The following is a 21,684-nucleotide window of genomic DNA, read 5'->3' as shown; positions in this document are numbered from 1 at the left end:
AGAGTAACTATTTCCAAGGACTATCCTCCTATTTCAAGTTGGAACTTACTGAACTACAACGGACAAGACAACTCTTAGCCTAAGTGGGGGAGGGGGTACTGTATACTTCCCTGGTGACTGCGGGTACGTGGACAAGATCTGACATCTGTTTAGGGACCTGTTTCGTATGACGCCTCCCCCCCCCCCCCATCCCCGTACCCATCCTTCCCTTTTTTTTTTTTTTTCTGAATATACTTTTTTTTTTCTTTAAACTAAGGTTGTAGAATTACAAAATTCCTTCAACCTTGGGACCTTAGGTAGGATACCCTCAAATGGGCTGGTTTAGTCCTTAGGGAGTCAATGTGTGTTGCTGCTTATTTAAGTAGAGTTCATTCGGAGCCACAAGAGTGCCAATGTACTCCCTATGCTTTCCAGATGCCTCCTTCCTGAGCCACCAGGAGGGCTAGGCACCTAAGCAGGGACACTCAGGTGACTTAATTTGGTTCGCCAGTGCCTACTCGATCAAAGACCTGGGTTTTCCTTCTTGAAGAAACTCATGGAAAGGGCATATTTCTTACAGGTTCACATACTATTTTGTACAAAAAAAATGTCCTTGGTGCAGCTTATGCCAAGTTAGTATGAAGATTGTTCTTGAGTATTGCATGAAGGCTACGATGTTCAAATGGCAAGTCATGGGTGTGAAAGCTTTAATTTATCTACCTCATTTCTTTTTTATTTTTGTAGCCATAGTGTCTATTTTCCTATTTTATGACCGCCGAAGTGTTCTGACACCCTGGCTTAAACCTGAGTTGATGTGTGGTGGGAGCAGCTGGACATTGAAGATATTTTCATGATTCTTTTTTTTTAAATCGAGCCCCCCCCCCTTTTGTATATGTAATGATGAAACATGCTCTGATGGATGAACAAGGAAGGAGAAAGAAAGACCTTAATTTCCGAGTGGAGAATCTCCTTCTTTGTGGAAAAGTAGATCAAGACTGTTAACAAAAGTTGGTCTGTGTTATTGCGCCTGACTTTAGGATCCAAATTTTTTATTGCCACGTTTTGCCTTTCCTTCTGGAATTGTGAGTTGAGAACACAATGCTAGTACCTGTTTACACTGTGAAGTGGATATTGTTACAGAGAACATACCAGAGCCTTTCTCCCTGTTAAGCAAATCATGCCCGTGTGAATGTATGACCTGTGGAGAAACCCCTGTAGGTTTTACCTGCTGCTGCTGTCTGTCTTGTTGGAGAATAAATTTTGGATTTTTTTTTGCTTTCCCCCACAAAAAATGAGCAAAATCATGTGATAATCATCTTTCTCTAATCGACTTATTTTGCTTAGCATAATAACTCCTAGTTCCAACAACATCGTGGCAAATCCTAAGATTCCACTTTTTTGCTGTCTGAGTAATATTCCATAGTGTATATATATACACTGTGTTGCTTTCAAAACCCCTGCTCAGGCTGCTTCACCTCCTGTGAAGGAATTCCAGCTCCACTCAACTCCACCCAGCAAACATCCCTTTGGGAGATACTCATTTTTCCTTCTCTTCAACACTCTCCTGTCTATTCCTTGGGACCAAGGTCTCCCACTTTTGTACTCAGAGGCCTTTTCCTGATGCTTCCATTATGAGTGATGACAAGATTTGTGACATTAAAAATACATGTCTCTCTCAGACATGACATCTTAATTTCATGAATTAAGGATATGTTTTTTTCCTAGGTTTTTCCTAGGTTATGGAGCCTAGAATATGGCCAATGTCCAATATATATTAGCAGAGCTGCTGTTTCTGGCTTTCTATGAATGCCTCTTTTCTTGTCTATAAAGTACACCTGCTGTGGGGTTCAGAATGGAGAGATGACATACAGCCTGTGATGTATCCTAAGGGACTTGAGGAAAATTGCCATGGCTTCGGGCAAGTTTACCCTTACATTACAGATCACTGCAATATCAACTATTTTGTATTATATGCAACCGATGAATTAATGAACACTACATCTGAAACTAATGATGTCCTGCATGCTGGCTAATTGAATCAAAATAGGAAATGAATGAAGTAAAAGATGAATAAGCTTGACAAGTACTGTTTAGTGCTTGTATTGTTCCTATATTCATACCAAATGGAATAGGTGGGGGAAGTAGAAAGCATTTGAATTGCCATCAACATGGAGGTTACAGACTAGGAGCCAAAAATTACTTCAGAAGGACTTCTATGGGGTAACATACTGACAATTATGGGAAAAAAAATGGCAAGTCCTCTTTCATTCATAGAGACCTACAGACCAGAAGTTAGAATTTCTTTTTTTAAAGATTTTATTTGTTTATTCACAAGAGACATGCACAGAGGCAGAGACCCAGGCAGAGGGAGAAGCAGGCTCCATGTAGGGAGTCAGACATGGGGCTCGATCCCAGGACTCCAGGATCACACCCTGGGCCAAAGGCCATGCTAAACCACTGAACCACCCAGGGATTCCCCCAGAAGTTAAAATTTAGAAATATTTGGATATGACAGACAAAAGCACCAATATGAAAGAAAACTGAAATCAAATGAAGTAATGATCAGTGTCTTGGTGCCTTCCCCTTTAACAGTTTTCAAAGGAAGAGCATCAGTTCCAGAGAAAATGCCACCTCTCCCACTTAGTTCCACCAGAAGCTTAGAGCAGTTGACAGATACTATAAGGATAAAGTACCACCACTAAACATGTCACTGTCTATATCTGCAAATGTGAGCAAAACCAAGGAGGATGTCCTGCCGCATTAAGACAGGTCATCCATGGGTGGCTCAGTGGTTTAGCGCCTGCCTTTGGCTCAGGGTGTGATCCTGGAGGCCTGGACCGAGTCCCACATCAGGCTGCCTGCATGGGGCCTGCTTCTCCCTCTGCCTGGGTCTCTGCCTCTCTCTCTCTCTCTCTCTCTCTCTCTCTGAGTCTCCCATGAATAAATAAATAAATCTTAAAAAAAAGAGGTCATCCCAGGGCAGCCCGGGTGGCTCAGCGGTTTAGCACTGCCTTCATGATCCTGGGGACCCAGCATCGAATCCCACATTGGGCTCCCTGCATGGAGCCTGCTTCTCCCTCTGCCTGTGTCTCTGCAGCTCTATGTGTGTGTCTCTCATGAATAAATAAATAAAATAATAAAAAAAGAGAGGTCATCCCAAACTAATCAAGAATTCACAGCCAGACTGATATGAGGCATTTCTCTGAACATGTCCATCCCTTCCTTCACCATGAACTCTACTAGTTCATTATTAAGACATTAAGAACACAGTGACTGAGGTAAAATGGAAGTTCTTTTCTGTGCATGTAAAAATAGTGAAATTTTGGAAACCTTGTTCAGAACTTTTCTGCTCCTTGACTTTCAGAATTGTACAAATATAACATTACACCCATCCTGCTCTAAATGTGAGGTAACAGAGGCTCGGGGAAAAATTGGATAATCTACCCAGGATCACACAACTTGTTAAGAGCAAAACTTGATGTGTGTGCCTGCAACACTTGGTTCATTTCCTCTTTGCTTCCCTCCCTGACAAAGAGATCTTCCATCCCTGGAGATGCTGAGCTTGAACACAAAGATTTTTCTCATAGAAATGCATAGTTCTGGAATCCTGTGGAAGAACTTGGAAATGACTTTCTGATAGGAAAAATATTACATATAGGAGTTGTTTTAGGCAGAGCTAACTAATGGAGAGAGATTTACTTTTCAAAAATGCATGATACTGTAAAAATACCAAAGAGTGCAGAAATAAAAGATGAGACCAGGAGAGGTGATCTACAAAAATGTAGGTCTCCTGACATAATCAGTTACATGGAAAATAATCAAATATCAATCTTGCCCTCCTGTCCTATGTTTACTTGGGAATAGATTCCCAAGCTGCTGTTCTTCAAAGGAGTTGTACCAAGTTCTGGATCTTATAAAGGCCAAAGAATTTATGGATACTTATTCTGACTTGTGTATTCTGCACAGAAGAATAAAAAATCTTGCTTCTCTTTCCTCCTTACATTCTTTATCACACTCAGCGGCAGACAGCTTCTGAGATGCCTCTGTTGACCCTTGAGGATGAAATAGAGGTCAATCTCTTGACCCTTCAGCAAGACACTACAGAGGTCTAGCTGTAGGTCAGATGTTCTCTTAATGAACCAACCAGTTATGGGCAACTCAGAGTACCAATTAGCGGGAACTTGGTACTAAAAAAGGGGGGGCCTCCAAGACACTTACAATATAAGTGTATAATATAAGAAATTATATTTCTTACAGTATAAGAAAAGGTTTATAATGAAAATAAGAACTGCCTTGCAGAGAAAATTAAGACCAATAAGTTATACACATTAACAGCCCTGGTCCCATAGTTCAAGCCACAAGGGGATTTTTTAAACATTTAATCTGGACTCCAATTTCCAAATAGGTAATACATAAACAGTTATACTTAGATATGTTATAAACAAGATTGCAATAATGAAATATGGAAACCACTATGGAAATTAATAGTTTAAGACATACCTTAAACATTAAAGAGAAATACACAGAAATTTATTAGTAAAGGACTATATTCACAATAAAAATGTAAACTAAACAGAATAAATAAATATCCAGGACCAAAAGAATAAGTAAATGCTTGCTATCTAAAAGCAAATTTTGTAGTAGAATATCTACCAAGACAGGGTTGCTTGGCTGGCTCAGTCGGTTAAGCATCAGATTCTTGACTCTTGATTTCAGCTCAGGTCATGGTCTTATGGTCCTGGGATCAAGTCTCACATCAGCTCTGTGCTCAGAGGGGTGTCTGCTGGAGATTCTCTCTCCCTCCCCTTCTGCCCCTCCATGTTTGCTTTCTCTCAAATAAACAAATAAATCTTTAGATAATGATAATAATAATATTAAAAGAATATCCACCAAGAAAATCAAGGAATAATCTTTTCTATTCTGGATGCACAGGCCACTTTTAAATATTATTTGCATTAGATTCTCAAGAGAGAGAGAAATTGATTTTCCTCCTGCCCCAGAAGGACTCAATTCAAATGTGTTTTCTCATCCTTTCTTAGGAATGCATATAGTTACAAATGAAAGCAAAGGAAGAGATAACTTCCTGTAAAGAACAAAATAAGTATTATAGCAAATTCTCAAAGAAATAAAATAAAAGTCAATGAATTATCAGTAAGGTGCTCAAAAAAGATAATTATATCTCAGAATTCTAAAGTTAATGAAAAGTCCTTTAAAAACAGAATTAAATACATTTTCATTTAAGAACAAACATAATGCTTTCTACAGAAAAGCATTATCTTCAGATAAATGATAGTGATCCCAGGTGCAGGAAGCCTAAAGAATCAGGAAAGGAGAAAGAAAACAAAAGAAAAAAAAAGAGCAAATTTTCAGGTGATTAAAAATTAAGCAAGTAGTGTGAAGCAATGCTAATTTTATAAAAAGTCATGTATGGCATATAAACACATACACGCACTAATATATATATATATATAGGCAGAGCTAACTAATGGAGAAAGTATATTATATATATATAGAGATAAATTATATTATATATATAATTTATATATTTAAATACATATATTTATATATTTAATTTATATATTTAGATACATATATTTATATATTTAAATACATATATTTAAATAAACTAAATACACTAGTATCATAGTACACAAGCCATAAAGGTAAAAATTAGTTAAAGCCCAAAGACACATAAAATACTAGTTCATTCTTGACATTAGTCTTTAGTAAGTCAAGGTTGTAAGTTTTCCTTTTTGAATATTACTTTAAATATAAATGAATTAAACTCCCCAACATAAACACATAGAATGGCAGCATGGATTAAAAATTTTAAACAAAGCTGCAAACAAAAGAATCATGATCCAATTACATAATGTCTACAAGAGACTCCCTTTGCATCTAAAGATACACATAGATGAAAAGTTAAAGGAAAGAAAAAATATGCCATGCAAATAGGCACCAAAGAGAGCAAGGGTGGCTATTTTAATATCAGACAAAATAGGCATTAAGTCCAAAACTGTTCCAAGGACAAACGAGGACAGTGTATATTGTTAAAGAATCTATACAGTAAGAAGATACAGTACTTATAATCATATGCATGACAAATATTAGAACTCCCATATGTATGAATAGAACACTGACAAAATCAAAGGGAGAAAAGGAAATAGTTCTACAGTAATTGATGCAAATATCAATATCTACTTTCAATAATGGGTAAAATAACCAGATAGGCCATATAGAAGATCTGTATAGAAATAAAGTGACTGTGTGGAGGTTCCTCAAAGAGTTAAAAATAGACCTGCCCTACGACCCAGCAATTGCACTGTTGGGGATTTACCCCAAAGACACAGATGCAATGAAATGCCGGGACACCTGCACCCTGATGTTTCTAGCAGCAATGTCCACAATAGCCAAACTGTGGAAGGAGCTTTGGTGTCCATCGAAAGATGATGGATAAAGAAGATGTGGTTCTTGTATACAATGGAATATTCCTCAGCCATTAGAAATGACAAATACCCACCATTTGCTTCAACATGGGTGGAACTGGAGGGTATTAGGCTGAGTGAAATAAGTCAATTGGAGAAGGACAAACATATGTTCTCATTTATTTGGGGAATATAAATAATAGTGAAAGGGAATAGAACGGAAGGGAGAAGAAATGGGTAGGAAATATCAGAAAAGGAGACAGAACATAAAGACTCCTAACTCTGGGAAACGAACTAGGGGTGGTGGAGGGGGAGGAGGGTAGGGGGTGGGGGTGATTGGGTGACGGGCACTGAGGGGAGCACTTGACAGGATGAGCACTGGGTGTTATTCTGTATGTTGGCAAATTGAACACCAATAAAAATAAATTTATTATTAAAAAATAAATAAATAAAATAAAATCATATATCCACACAAAAAAGAAATAAAGTGACTTAAAAAAAAGAAATAAAGTGACTTAAAAGGTAGCATATCAATTAGTCCTAGTGGATAATTCAGTAAACTCCACCCAACAACAACATAAAAATCAAGTGCATGTAAAACATTCTCAAAAAGACCATATGTTTGGTACAAAAAAATTCTTAGTAAATTTAAAAAGATTGAAATCATACAATGTATCATTTCTGTTCACAATGGAATAAAGGTAGAAATCAATGACAGAAATCTATGACCAATGAAACCTGGAAAGTATGCAAATGTGTGGAAATAAAACAACATCTTCTTAAACAGTCAACAAGTAAAAGAGAAAAACACAAGAAAAATTAGAAAATACCTCAGGACAAATGGAAACAAAAATACAGTATTCTGAAACCTGTGGAATGTAGTGAAGGCAGTTCTAAGAGGGAAGTTCTTATATGTAAACACATAAAAAAGAAATCTTCTCTAAATATAATAACTCAACTTTACACCTTATAAATTAATAAAGGAAGAGCAACCTGAACCTAAAGATAGAAGAATGAAGAAAGTAAAGATTAGAGAAAAAGTAGAGTATGGAAAAAATATAGAAAATATCTTAGAAAGTTAGTTCTTTGAAGAGAAAAACAAAATAGGCAAACTTTTAGCTACATTGCCTATGGAGAAAAATGAGTAAAGTTAGAAGTTAAAGTGGGGATATGATTAGTGTAGTGATGGAAATATAAAAAGTATTATAAGGATGCTTTGAATATTTGTATGTAAACAAATTAGATAACTTAGATGAAATGGACATCATAGAAACACACAATCCACCAAAACTAAGCGAAGGAAGAGAAAACCTAATGAACGAATAACTAGTAGGAGATTGAATTGGTTTTGTTGACTGTTTCTTTTGCTCTGCAGAAGCTTTTTAGCTTAAGTCCCAATAGATAAAGGGCTGGTATCCAAGATCTATAAAGACCTTATTAAAATCAACAGCAAGCAAACAAACAATCCAGTCATGAAATGGGCCAAAGACATGAACAGAAATTTCACCAAGAAGACATAGACGTGGCCAACAAGCACATGAGACAACGCTCCACATCACTGGCCATCAGGGAAATACAGATCAAAACCACAATGAGATCCCACCTCACACCGGTGAGAAAGGGGAACATTAACAAGGCAGGAAACCACAAATGTTGGAGAGGATGCGGAGAAAGGGGAACCCTCCTGCACTGTGGGAATGTGAACTGGTGCAGCCACTCTGGAAAACCGTGTGGAGGTTCCTAAAGAATTAACAATGGATCTGCCCTACGATCCAGTAATTGCACTGCTGGGGATTTACCCCAAAGATACAGATGCAGGGAAACGCCAGGACACTGGCACCCTGATGTTTCTAGCAGCAATGTCCACAGTAGTCAAACTGTGGAAGGAGCCTCGGTATCCATCTGTGGTCTCTTTACATTATGGAATACTCCTCAGCCATTAGATAGGACAAATACCCACCATTTGCTTTGATGTGGATGGACCTGGAGGGTATTATGCTGAGTGAAAGAAGGCAGTCGGAGAAAGACAATCATTATATGGTCTCATTCATACGGGGAATATAAAAATTAGTGAAAGGGACTATAGGGGAAAGGAGAGAAAATAAGTGGGAAATATCAGAAAGGGAGACAGAACATGAGAATCTCCTAACTCTGGGAAACGAACAAAGGGTAGTGCAAGGGGAGGTGGGCAGGGGGACTGGGTGACTGGTTGACACGCACTAAGGGGGGCACTTGATGAGATGAATACTGGGTGTTATACTATATGCTGGCAAATAGAACTCCAATTAAAAAAAATATATATGTAATAAAATTCAAAATGTGCACTTTCAACTAAAAAAAAAAAAAGAGAGAGGTTGAATTGGTAATCAAAAATCCCCAACGAAGGAAAGTCCTAAACAAGATGGCTCCACTTGTGAATTCTACCAAATATTTAAAGGAGAATTAACAACAGTACTTCTCAAACAATTTCTAAGTATTGAACTAACTCATTGTATAAGGCTAGCAGTACCCTGATACCAAAGCCTAACAGAGACACTACAAGAAAAGAAAGTACAGACCAAGATGCCTTATAAACATTGATATAAAAATCTTCAACAAAGTACAAGCACAATTAATTCAAAAGCATATTGAAAGGATTATACACCACCATGGCCAACCAGGATTTTATTACTCGAATGCAAGCATTGTTCAACATCGGCAAAGCAATCAATGTAGTAGAGTGCATGAATAAAATAACAATAAACAGAGATCTCAATGGTGCAGAAAAAGCATCTATAAGGTTCACCAGCTTTCTTAACAAAAGCCTTCAAGAAACTACTAATAAAAAGAAATTTCCTCAGCATATTAATCAAAATCATATTAATCATTTTAATCAATAAAAATCTACAGCTAACATCAGACTCAATGTTGAGAAACTGGAAGGTTTTTTTTTTTTTTTAAGGTACAAAGCAAAGAGGTCAGAGTTCATTACTTCTATTTCACTTAGTAGTGAAAACACTACTTTGAGCAATTAATCAAGAAAAAGCATCCAAATCTGAAAAGAAGTAAAATTATCAATCTCTCTACACAAGTCACTTGATCATATATATAGAAAACCCTAAAGGGTACACAGACACACAGACTGCTAACGAAACTTTTTTTCAAATTGCAACCTGCCAAATTGACACGCAAAAAGCAGTAGCATTTCTAAACAATAAAAGTGAACACCAATAAATATAAATTAAGAACCAGTTCAATCATGGAGACACTGATCGTGTATGGGACGTAAACGAAGAATACTGATCTATACGGTCAGGTCAATTCATCTCCAAAATGATGGGCAATAGGTTTTAAAAGGGATTTTTGGGGAGTGTTGGACCTGAACATTTTGTTTTATAGAATTTTTTTTAAATTGATTTATGATAGTCACAGAGAGAGAGAGAGAGGCAGAGACATAGGCAGAGGGAGAAGCAGGCTCCATGCACCGGGAGCCCGAAGCAGGATTTGATCCCAGGTCTCCAGGATCACACCCTGGGCCAAAGGCAGGCGCCAAACTGCTGTGCCACCCAGGGATCCCTGAACATTTTTTTTAATACAACCGACTCAGCTGACAATTAGGTGGGGAAGACAAGAATCTGGAGTGGGATCATGAATTATACTTTTATGAACTAAATCAACCTGAATTTGACCAAATAAAATAATCATCTGCTGAAAAATAAAGGCTAAAATCAGAATAGAAAAGTATCAAATGACAAGTCCACTGCCCAATTTGCATGCACCAAGGTTGGACCTGTTTCTTCCTCAATTCAAGGATCCATGGGGATTTCCTCTTTCCCTATACAATCCACCAGGGGGTCCGATGGATAGTTTGAGATGCTATGAACTCTGACCTCCTGGACTTAGCGGAGCAGAATGTCCTCCTTGGTGTAGTGACCTCAGCCAGTCAAGCCCAGGCCTTCCTGGAGCACACAGCTCGCCTATGTCCCAGGACGAGAACCCTGCCCCTGTGGGACAGCATTGGCAGTGACACAGTGGTCGTTCCCAGGTCTCCAGCCTGCCAGCTTTCACACTGGAAAGACAGCACGGGTTCTCCTGGTCCCTGGCACTCAGACCCGGCCAGGGTATTCCCAGTGGGGATGGAGGGCTGTGCATTGGCCCCAAAAGAACACTTTTACCCCCTATTTCTCTGTCCTCCATCCTCTATCTGACATCCATTCCTGCATATGTCACCTTTGGGAAATGTCTCCATCTTCTAGTATCTACCTGGGGATTTCTCTCATCCTTTCTGTGGTACCCCTTTGATTCAGTCCTGGAGATGGTTTGGCAAGTCGAATGCCTTGGACATACACGAGGATGACAGGCCATATTGCTTCTTTGACATCCAGACAGTTGGATTCCCATCATTCATGGACATTTGCAGTGGACTCTTTGAGAGACCTTTTTCATCGGCAACTAGGAGGCAGTTTTGCCTCTCTCCTTCTGAAAAGATGGTCTCCACTCTGGGCAAGGAAGCAGGTCCCATAAGTACATGGCAGCTAGGAAGTGAATCTATCAGAAGTACACAAAGTTGGATCATTTCAGCCGCTTCGGAAGGGGATGCTTGTTTTCTCACATCCACTTGCAAAAATGGAGTCCAACTGCATTGCCCATTGTCAATCCCCATCACGAATTTGAGTGAATAGTATGGGAGTTGGTCTTTCTAAGAATTTTGGATGTCCGTGCTGATGGATTGTGGCCAATACCACTCCTACTGTCTCTGCTCCAGAAATTGCTCCTGGGTTGATTCCAAGTGAGGGCACACTCCTGGTATATCCAAAACCTATACCAGTTTGTCCAGAATTTAACTCTTCTTCCATTTCTGGATGAGAGTGGATTTTCCTTTGGGAAGATAGCTTTGCTTTGGTTTGGTTTTTTGTTGGCGGAGAAGCAAAAGACACGAGAGGGGACTACAGGGGGAGACCAGGCCTGCCCAGGATTTCTTCAGCTAGCCTTTCTCACTGGTCTCCCTGGGCACATGGGTGGAATCCCCTCAACTGCACATGCAGTCCTGATTCTGCTGGAGGGCCCAGCATTAAGGCTCTTTCATCAAGCCTGCCTGCCTCCTCACCCCTGTACCCTATATACCTACAGGTCCAAGAATCCTTATGCTACTTCACTAGCTCCAATCCTAAGATCCCCCATGAGGATAGGCCTTTCTACTCTTGGGCCTCTGGGATCTTCATAGGCTTCCAGAAGGTAGGGAATGTTTGTTTCTCCACCTATACATTGAGTGGCCAGAAATCAAGAGCCAGGAAGCTGGGTTTTCCTCAGAGGCCATGAGATAGCAATAGGGCAGCATTCATGGGATGAGACAGGGGCCTGAGGCTTAAGGGGCCAGACTCTGACCCGGGTCACATAATGACTGCATGGATGGGCATTACGGAGGGCTTGGGGGCAGGAGATAGGATCCCACACTGTGGCTTCTGTACTGTCCCCTGCCTCTTAAAAACCTAGTGTACTCATCGAGGAGCTCCTCCAACCTTCACCTACAGGCATCTGCAGAGAAAGAGGGAGCACTCTTAAATAGGTGCTCTGGAGTGAGGAAAGAGCAGTCAGTTGCTCTTCCTAAGAAAGGAATCCTCTCAACACGACTGTGGCTTTGTTTGCTTTGGTTTGGTGTGGTATTGTTTTGTTTCCATGGGTTCTCATCAGAGATTTCCTGGAGACACAGAGAGAGAACTGGAGCCTGGATCTCATGCTATTTGGATCAACACGGACCCAGTTGTCAAACATTGCTTCCTAAAGAAATCATCTTGAGGGTGAAAAATCTCCATGCCGAGGCCTCAGAAAGGAGGCATCATGATCCAACAGTGAAGTGGGTTCCAGAGTATGGATAGAGGGAAACCATGAACTCATCCCTTTATAGACCAACGTGTGACCCTGGCCCCTTGCGGTGCACATGGCACCCACACAGGATGCAGGGGATCAATGTTCCCTGTACAGCCCTTCATGCAGGAGAGCTGGGTGTGCCCTAGACCCTCAATGTCTAAGAATCCCCTGGTCATAACATGCTGCTGTCTCTTCTCAGGTAATTAAGGCTGGAGGAATTAAAATAACTATAGGGAGGTTCAGAAATGATGAGAAAAAACAAACAGAAAAAACCCCACGGAACAAAATCAAAGGAAAGACATGCATACTATTCATCGGTGCTAACATTTTATTAAGGGAAATAAAACACTACACACAGTTCTACGATAACATTCAAGGACAAAAATGAACTACACGGGTGAAATATTGCCCATCGCAATTCCCACAAACTACCACCACAGAGTCAAGAAAAACTCATCTCAGGAGAAAATACGGCATCTGTTTGCAGAGCACACGGTGGGTACCCCATGCCGAATCCCCAAATGCAGACCTGCGTAAACCAAAGAGAGCTCAACATCGTAGATTTTATTTCCATTGTGGTGACAAGTGCTCACTCAAACCTCCCTCCACTTCATAGGTAACGTAGCTCCAGAAGAACAACTTGACATTCCACAGGGAAGAGTAGCCTTTGCCACAGTGCGTGGATTTCCCGAAAGAAGAGTACAGTGTGTCTGTAGAGGGGTGGGCGTCCGAGCACGGGCCCCAGGAACACGAGCCAGGATGCTGTGGGCCTGAGATTTTCCATGCGGTGCAGCTGAGCAAGTGCGGATTCCCCACATGAGTCCAGGAGTGGGCCATCTCTTCAGGTCCACAGACACTTGTCGGTGTCCTGTGGGGTGGAGGACAAGTGACCGAGGCCAGGAGCTGGCTCATTCCCTCTCAGCGTCTTCTGGGGATGAGGACAGCTGCAGGTCATCGTGGACACTCCAGGGGACGCAGACACAGGCTCCGCCCAGCATGTGGGCGGCAGGAGGGCCCTGAGCAGGGCCCGGCTTCTCCGGAGGAAGGAATGAGGGAGCTGCTAGGAACCGGGAGCTCCAGCAGCCCCTGTCCAATCTGGTGAGGACCATTCTCAGGGGCTGAGTGGGGGCCCGCACAGAGGACGGCTGTGGGGGCACGGTGCATGGCAGCGGTGTTTCCAGGTGAGGTGTGGCAGGTGTGGGCTGGGGTCATTCTTGGCAGGAGAGCAGGTGTCTTCCTGGTCTGCGGGGGCACAGCTGTGCATCCACGTGCACATCTGCTTGCTGGAGGACACACCTTCTCCAAAAACCCACAGGGGCTCCCTGGATGATCTTGGGGGTGTATTGGGAGGGGCTCCATCCTGCTTTCTTTCGGGGGTTCAGGAACATGTCTAGGGGCATCTGGACATAGTTCTTGCCTGGAGTCTGGAGGGGCATTTGGGAATTCTCTGCCAAAGGGTTGCTGACAGCAGGACGGGAGTTCCCCTCGGGGAACTATCCACCCAGGATACTTGGGTGGTGCCTGGGTGTCTCCCAGCCCATGGACCGTGGGGTTTGAGGCAGACTCGTCAGGGCCTTGTTTATTTTTATCTCTGCTGCACAACCAGGCTATGAGCCCTGACGAAAGGCTGGCGTGCGGCTGAGGTATGCCAGTGGTCGGCACTTCCTGGACATCAGGAGGTCCACCAGGTGGGCAGAGGCTAACTTTAGGGCTACTGAGAGGAGATGTGGAATGGGACCGGACTCTCACGTCAGGGTTCTCAGTACGTGGTTCCATCAGCAGGGCAGGCCCAGGGATAGAAGTCCTCCTGGTGGTGTAGACGGGCATCGGCATGTGTGGACGCTGTGGGAAAAGAGAACACACGGGACTCCATGAGTTTGGCCTCGCACCAAGGCAAAATGAACATTCAGGAAAGAAAGAAACCAACAAATGCCTAAGACCTTATTAACCGCCCCGTCCCCCGGAACAGGGAAAGACAGAAAACGGATCTGTTGACCTAGGAGTAGGGAATCCGGCTGCAGGGCTGGTCCGGAGCAAAGGCATGGCAGGATGTTGTTGATGCACTTTTGACATCAGGGAGGAGCACACAAAGGTCCTGCCTCACATCCATGCTTCCTCCATTGGACCGGCTCTTCCATCCCCTCTGCTCATGAGGACAGTCACGAAGGACAGTCACCTGTTCTTCTCTGAGGATGGTATGGGCTCCAGGAGTGTCCGCCAACGACCTTCACACGCCAACCAGCCCACCGTTCCCACACATACAAGCATAAGGCAACATCATGCGCACCAAGGGAAAAATGGGTGCAAAGACCGCGCCCCTCAACTGCACTGGCCAGAGTGGAAGTGGAGCCCCTCCTCCCCCAGGAGGCCCATGGAGCCCAGCGAGTCCCCACAGGGCACAGCATGGGGAAGCAGCGCACACTCACCCTCACATACTCACAAGATTCTGTGCCTTCCTTCCAGGTGCCCCTCCCGGGGTCTCCTGGGGAACCTGTGGAGCAGGGCCTTCCCCTGCTTGGCTTCTTGCCTGCACAGAAATCAAAGCATTGAGAGGAGAGGAACTCCCTTCCCCGTCTTCCAGCCAGATGCCAGCCCTGGGTTTGGGCCAACATGGTCCTTTCCCTCATCAGCCATTCTACGCCCACCTCTGCCCCCACCCTGACTACAGTGACCCACCACGTCATCCAGGCAGTTTCTAACATGCAGGGCCTGTGACAAGCTCTGCCTTGGCATGTGCCAAGCTCCACACATTCACTGGTGTAGGGACACTTGTCCAGCCACAAACCCCACACCAAATCAGCAAGGACAGCACCATCACCCAAATGTGGACCCTGTTAGCCTGGGAGCTCCTCTGCCTGCCTCGCCCAGCCTGGCTCTGCCCGCACGCCGCACTGCACACACTGTACACACTGTGGATGCACACGGACGTGGGGTCTGTCATATCAGCCCTGGCATTTGGTTCACCAAGCCCCATTCCTCACCTTCATCTCTCTACCTTCTCCCTCTCAGCCTGGTTCAACAGCCCAGCCTGGTCCTGCTGGTCCCACTGACTCCATGGCTCCACTTTCTCCTTCAGCCTCCTGGAGCCCGAGGCCACGGGGATGAGGGTCACACCACAGTGTTTTTTGGGACATCTGGTGCTTGATGCCTTGTATTCAAAGGCCCCACTGTCCCTGCACTTTACCTGGTGGATGACGTCCACTCAAATGCCAGGGAACCTGCCAAGCACACGAATGTGAGGCCACCCTCAGGGAGTGGCACATGGGAGGAGGACAGGGGACATCGTATCTGGTTAGTGACGTGCCAGCATAGTGATGACCTCTGGATGCTTCCTCCCCCAGCCCGTGGAAGGGAGGAGAGGGGAGGTGGGTTTGCAAGTGTCAAGTTGAAGACAGGGGGAAACATCATTAAGATTCAGGACAAACACAAGCCTGGATCTGATCCTATGGTGCCTGGGGCTGATGCTCTGAGCCTCTGAGTGTCCCAGTGTGTAGCCTTATGGGATTCCAGCCAATGTCAGGATGGACAACTGAGTCCGGATGATGATCAGCCAGGACACTAGCCTGTCTCAAGACTCCTGGGAGAGCTACTGCTTCAAAACCCATGCCAGCCTCCCCACTTACCCTGGGATCCTCCTCCTCCGGTCTGGGAACTCTGAGGGCCAGTCCTGCTGTCTGTGGCCTCTTGCCTTTCTGGGCTCTCAAGGGTCTGTCGGGCCCAAGCTGGGCCTGATGGGCCACCATCTGTCCCACGTCCTGAAGGGACAAGTCAGTCGGCATCTGGGATGGGATTCGGGTAGCCTGAGGGAAAAGAAACTAGGGAGTCCTATTCACCATGACCTAGGCCTGCTCCCTGTACCATCTTCCCAAGGGGGAGTTAGCGAGTGTCAGGACATTTGTGGCAAACACACGTTTCCCCCTGTCACTTCTCTTTCCTCCTTCTTGCCTATGCTCTCCTGGCCAAGCCACATCCCTGCCTTGAGGAGGGCCACCCATAAGCAAGGTTGTTGAGTCTGCCTAGAAGGACTCTTGCTGACACTATCATTAAGTCTCTCCAAATCCCCTGTAGAAGCAAAACCAGGGACGAGAGCTCTCCCGATGGAGGTCCAGAGGAACCTCTGAGATCCACCATGAAGGACTCAAAGGGCACAAGCTTCAGGAATGGAGGCTTCCCACTCTAATATCTGAATGCCCCAGGTGACACCCCAGGAAGCCATGGTTAAGTCAAACTCACTTGGGAAAATGCATTCTCCTCTACTCGATGGGAAGCTGCCCATATGAGCTTATGAACACGTGCATTCCATGTGTTCTTGGCAGTGCCCCCAATTAACTGCCATCCAGAATTTGGGATATGAATTTCTTTTCACCTTGTGCAACCAGCTAATTCTTCTATTGAAAAAAATATCAGTTATTTACGGGAGAGAGAGAGTGTGTGTGTGTATAAGGGAGAGTGATCACCTGAGCTGTAGGAAGGACAGAGGGAGAAGCAGACACTCCATGGGCAGGAACCCAGTGAGGGCCTGGATTCATCTCCAGAGCCTGAGATCATGACCCGACACAAGTCAGACCCTGAAACAATGGAGCTGCCCAGGTGCCCTGATCCTGTATCTTCTCTAGGTCTGCAGTGCTCACTGAGACATTTATGGGCCTTCTGTCCCTGTTTATCCACCACCCCCACACCAATGTGACACCTGAGGCCCCATTCCATTGGCATTGGAACCTCCAGGTGTCCAGGGCTTTCACAGCCATGCCTTGGCTAAGTCTCTGTTCTCAGAACATGTTAGACCAGAAAGAGTCCTTAACCCTCAGAGGAAGGGCCGATCCCTCCATCATTTCCTCACTGTCCCATTTCTTGGTCAGGGAAGGTGGGACCAGTGGTCCGGAAACTCACCTGAAGTGCAATTGTGGTCCTCCCGTCTGTCAGGAGAGGCTGAGAAAGGTCCTGGACAGACTCCACTGCAGGTGACTGTGTGTCCCATGGGGGAGAGGGATGGTCAGGAATGGCCACTTCCGTTCCTCCCTGACTTTTATACTGCCCCAAGGTCACGTGACGATTCAGCCACTTGTAGGACATCCATCTAATCCTCTTAGCTGCAGCAGGGATTGAGCCAGTCGGCAGCTGCAAGGAGGCTAATGATGCCCTCATGAGAATGATTTCAATGACTTTGTGTGTGTGCCTGGGTGTGTGTATGTCTCTGAATGGAGATGTCAGTCCATGCGGATTTGGTGGATACCAAAATTTCTGCAAGTGAAAATATATTGGTATATTTCAGCATGGGAATTAACCTCAGGACTCATGTTTCCTGAACTACTGGTATTTTACCAACACTTCTGCTCAATTTAGAGCTAATGGCAACAAAAATGGCATCAAAGTTTGAGGATATTCATGATGTAACATCCTGTTTTGTTAATTAAAACTTTCTGTTAAAAACTGAAATATCCTAAAGAGCATCCCACACAAGTTTTTTATTGGACTCCTTGGACACAGAATCAATATGCTATAACATGGTGGCTTCAGAGAGGACACATTTATTCTCTTAGTGTCCAGGGATGACAAGAGCATCAAGAATTCAGCAGGGCCCCAGGGCTTGTGAAGCCCAGTCACTGACCAAGGCCTGGTAAAATGTTCCTGTTTCTCTTGGCCTCTGTTTAGTAAAGAAGACAAATGGACTTAGGTTTCCACCTTTCCTAAGACTTCTCCAATTTCCTAAACTTCATTATTCCTATAGTCCTATCCTGCACAAGGATGCCTCCTCTTCCAATGCAAAGAATCATGGTCACAGGGAGGAATATATTGTTGTGTCGACTCAAAAATCTTTCAGCAGACACTACCAATTCTGTAGGCGGAATTGGCCGTAATGACACGCTCACACCACAAGCTAACCCAGTGCCCTCCTCCCTGCATCTACAACTGCCAAGCCCATAATGTAGAAAAAGGCACAAGCCTACAACATACACCAACTGAATCAAGAGAATATAAAGGACGTTGGTGTAGAATTCCCTGAGGAACAGTTAAAATTAGGCATATGAACACTGCATTTAGGATATAGACTCTTGTAGGAAAGGGAGTTACAAAGCAATGTTTCCAAAAATCACAAAACCAGCCAGAGGATTTCTCTTGTGGTGGACCCAGGCCACACCTAGGCAGAAAATGATATTTATCAAAACCTTCATAATCTTTGTAGATCGGAATCCTAGTCGAGATAGATGGAAGTGTAGAAGCAAAGCAATGGACGCCATATTCCATTGTAGCTGTAATTGGTTACAGCTACAAACCTTCTGGCTGGTGAGGAGAACGTGTTCCTATGTGATACCTGAGCTCCTTTGGGAGAGTGATCTTCCCTGTCCTAGAGGACTAACGTCTAACACTCCTGGGCTTGCTTGAGGTTACTCAAAAAGAAAAAGGACATTCGTTAAGATTTCCACTGAAAATAGAAACTCAACAAATTCTGTTCAGAAATGGGCAGGGGCAGTTAGGGAGGTTGAGAAAGATTTAAAGGTGCTGTCTGTTGTGGGAGGCATGATTAGGAGGTGGGCTGACCTGAATGGTCTCTATGAGAAAGGGACCACACCCAAACCCCTTAATCCAATCAAGCTATTAGAGCATATTAGAGGATTTTGTGCCTAATACGAGGGCTGAGTAAGCCATAAAAGATGGAGGTGAGGGTCACTCTCTGCCATTTGGGACTGACTCAGTGAGAGAAGCATCCCTCTGGGATCTGAGGCTCCTGGTTGAATTTATCTTGTGGCCACTGTTTCTGGAGACATGGAGGCCACCTACCTCCACGGCTCAGAGGAGTCTCAGTTCAACGAATCTCCCAAACTCCAATCATGCTGGTCAAAGAGAGGTGGTGCTGAAGTCCACGGAGGACACTCTCTGCGTGAGAGGACATCCCCTGCATCAAAGACACTCTCCTCCCTGACTGATCCTTTGGCTCCCGCATCAGCAGGGCTCCCTCCCACCAAGACGCCTCTGAGTTGGAAAAGCCTTTCCCAGGTGGGAGCTGGGCCTCAGAACATGGGGGACACTTGCTATGTGAATGCGACCCTACAGTGTCTGACCTCCACAGAGCCCCTCGCCAGCTACATGCTGTCCCAGAAGCACGGGACAACCTGTAGGAAGCAGACATCCTGCATGCTGTGTACTCTGCAGGCTCACATGACTCGGGTTCTCCGCCATCCTGGATGTGTGCTCCGGTCCCCGCCACCCCTGCTCACCACCTCCCACAGACACAAGCAGGAAGATGCCCATGAGTAGTCAATGTTCATTCTGGATGCAATGCAGCAAGCATGCTTGCCTGAGGACAAGCCCTCAGACCCTCAGCAACCCCAGGACAGCACCCTCATCCAGCAAATCTTTGGGGGGTACTGGAGGTCTCAAATCCAGTGTCTCCACAGCCAAGGCATTTCCAGCACTCTGGAACCTTACCTGGACATCAGCCTGCACATCGGGGCTGCTCAGAGTGTCAGCCAAGCTTTGGAGCAGTTGGTGAAGCCCAAAATGCTCAAAGGTGAAAATGCCTCCCATTGTAGTAAGTGTCTAGGGAAGGTGCCTGCGTCCAAGGTGTTGACTTTGCACACTTCCCCGAAGGTCCTCGTCCTGGTCTTGAAACGATTCTCAGATTTCACAGGCAACAAAATGACTAAGGAGGTGCAATATCCTGAGCGCCTTGACATGCAACACTACCTGTCTGAGCAGAGGGCAGGACCCTTGGTTTATGTGCTCTATGCCGTGCTGGTGCATGCTGGGAGGAGTTGCCAGAGGGGACATTATTTCTGTTTCATAAATGGCCAGTGGTATAAAATGGATGATGCTAAGGTCAGCGCCTGTGATGTGACTTGTGCACTGTGCCAACCTGCCTATGTCCTCTTTTACATGCAGAAGACCGATCTGGAAAGACACCTTGTGAGAGAGTCAGTCGAGGGAGGAATTGCATCTCCCGAGGCAGACCCCACGGTCGTGGGTGAGGCCTCAGGAGAGCCAGCAATGGATCCCTCCGTCAACCTTCCTGATTTGGAGGAGCGTGGGGAAGAGACCTCAAGGCAACAAATCACACTAGACCAGTGGAGATGCCTCCAAGAATGCAACCGACCTAAGCCTGAGCTTCATGAGAGAAGAGAAATTGCTCTTCCTGAGAACGCAGTCATCCTTCCCACTCAAAATACAGACCTGAGATGCCGAAGAATCATCCTCAACAGACCGTCGACCTGCTCAACACTGCAGCTGGGATGATCGCACCTCAGGTGGCCAGGGGTGTGGCCAAAGTCCCGCGTGTGCCAGGGAAAGCCAGACCTACCAAAAGGACAAGTAACAAGGGACACAGGACTGGGGAAGCAGTCCAGGGGTGTGTCTAGTAACTTTGTTGCACATGGGCACACACACCCACAAACACAGTGTCACTTACTCATGGAACCCAAACACAGTCCCATACTGGAAATATTTTGTGTTGTGTGGAGTGTGTGTTCTGTAGGTATGGAAGAACCATCCATCTGGGTGTGTTAATGGGATACGGTCTTCAACTGAAACTAGAGGACATTGATATTTAAACCTGGTTTATTGTCATGATCTTATATCGGAATAGTGTGGCTTTCATATGGGGTCTATCCAGGAACCTGCCTCTCCTTCAGCCTTGGGGAGAGTGGGGGCCACTTGCAGGTGAGAAGCAGTCAGGATTGAGAGTGGATATGATGCTGAGGACCTGGAGTTGAAATGAGTATGTTTGACCCTCTGGTCATGCTCCCCTCTTCCCATTGCTTCTCTTCTATTTATATTGAAAGAACATTTGCCTGAATAGAAGTGTGCGTGGGGTCTGCTAGCGATGTGTTTTGGTCATTGCTTGGAAATTGTAAGAAGGGAATTAAATGCTTATTTTGGGGGAGATAACTGCATCCAGCCTGACTGAACCACGGTGATTATATTATGTTCCCTTCACTCTCTCCCACATTAAGACTGAAGAGAAGCAAACTGACAAGGACTCTTAGTCCAAAGGGAAATGCCCAGCCTCCCACCGAACATAAGTTTTTAGGAATATTTTGCTACTATCTGCTATGTGGCACCTCCTGACACAGAAGAAGTGGACTCTGGATTTCAGACCAGTTCAAATTCAAATTTGGACCTGGGTGGATACCTCAGGAAAACAGTGCCAAGTTCACGAATCTAGCAAAATGGTTTTTGAGGTCGAGTTATAGGTGCTCTGCATTATCATTTTATTTCTTACAGAAGAGATTGACAGATTCATCGTAGAATGGAAATCATTGCATGACCACCAAATGCCTCTGAGTGTGACCGTAGATGTGCAGTTGTAACATCTCATCATAATGTATTTTCACTCTGTATTCAAACTTGGACATGCCACCCTTACTGGAGAGTAAGGGACAATAGGATCTGTGCAGAAGAAATCACACTTTTCTGTAGATTTTCATGTATCAAAGGC

The 21,684-nt window shown here is 44.6% G+C and overlaps 1 pseudogene; it reads left to right on the top strand.

Moving 5' to 3' along the window:
- Positions 1–19,016: 19,016 nt before the first annotated feature.
- LOC140599768 (ubiquitin carboxyl-terminal hydrolase 17-like protein 6) lies at positions 19,017–20,605 on the top strand (annotated as a pseudogene).
- Positions 20,606–21,684: the final 1,079 nt, after the last annotated feature.

Source organism: Vulpes vulpes, chromosome 7, assembly GCF_048418805.1.
Source record: "Vulpes vulpes isolate BD-2025 chromosome 7, VulVul3, whole genome shotgun sequence".
Taxonomy (NCBI): domain Eukaryota; kingdom Metazoa; phylum Chordata; class Mammalia; order Carnivora; family Canidae; genus Vulpes; species Vulpes vulpes.
Note: the sequence above shows the minus strand (reverse complement) of the source record. Positions and strands in the feature narration are given on the sequence as shown.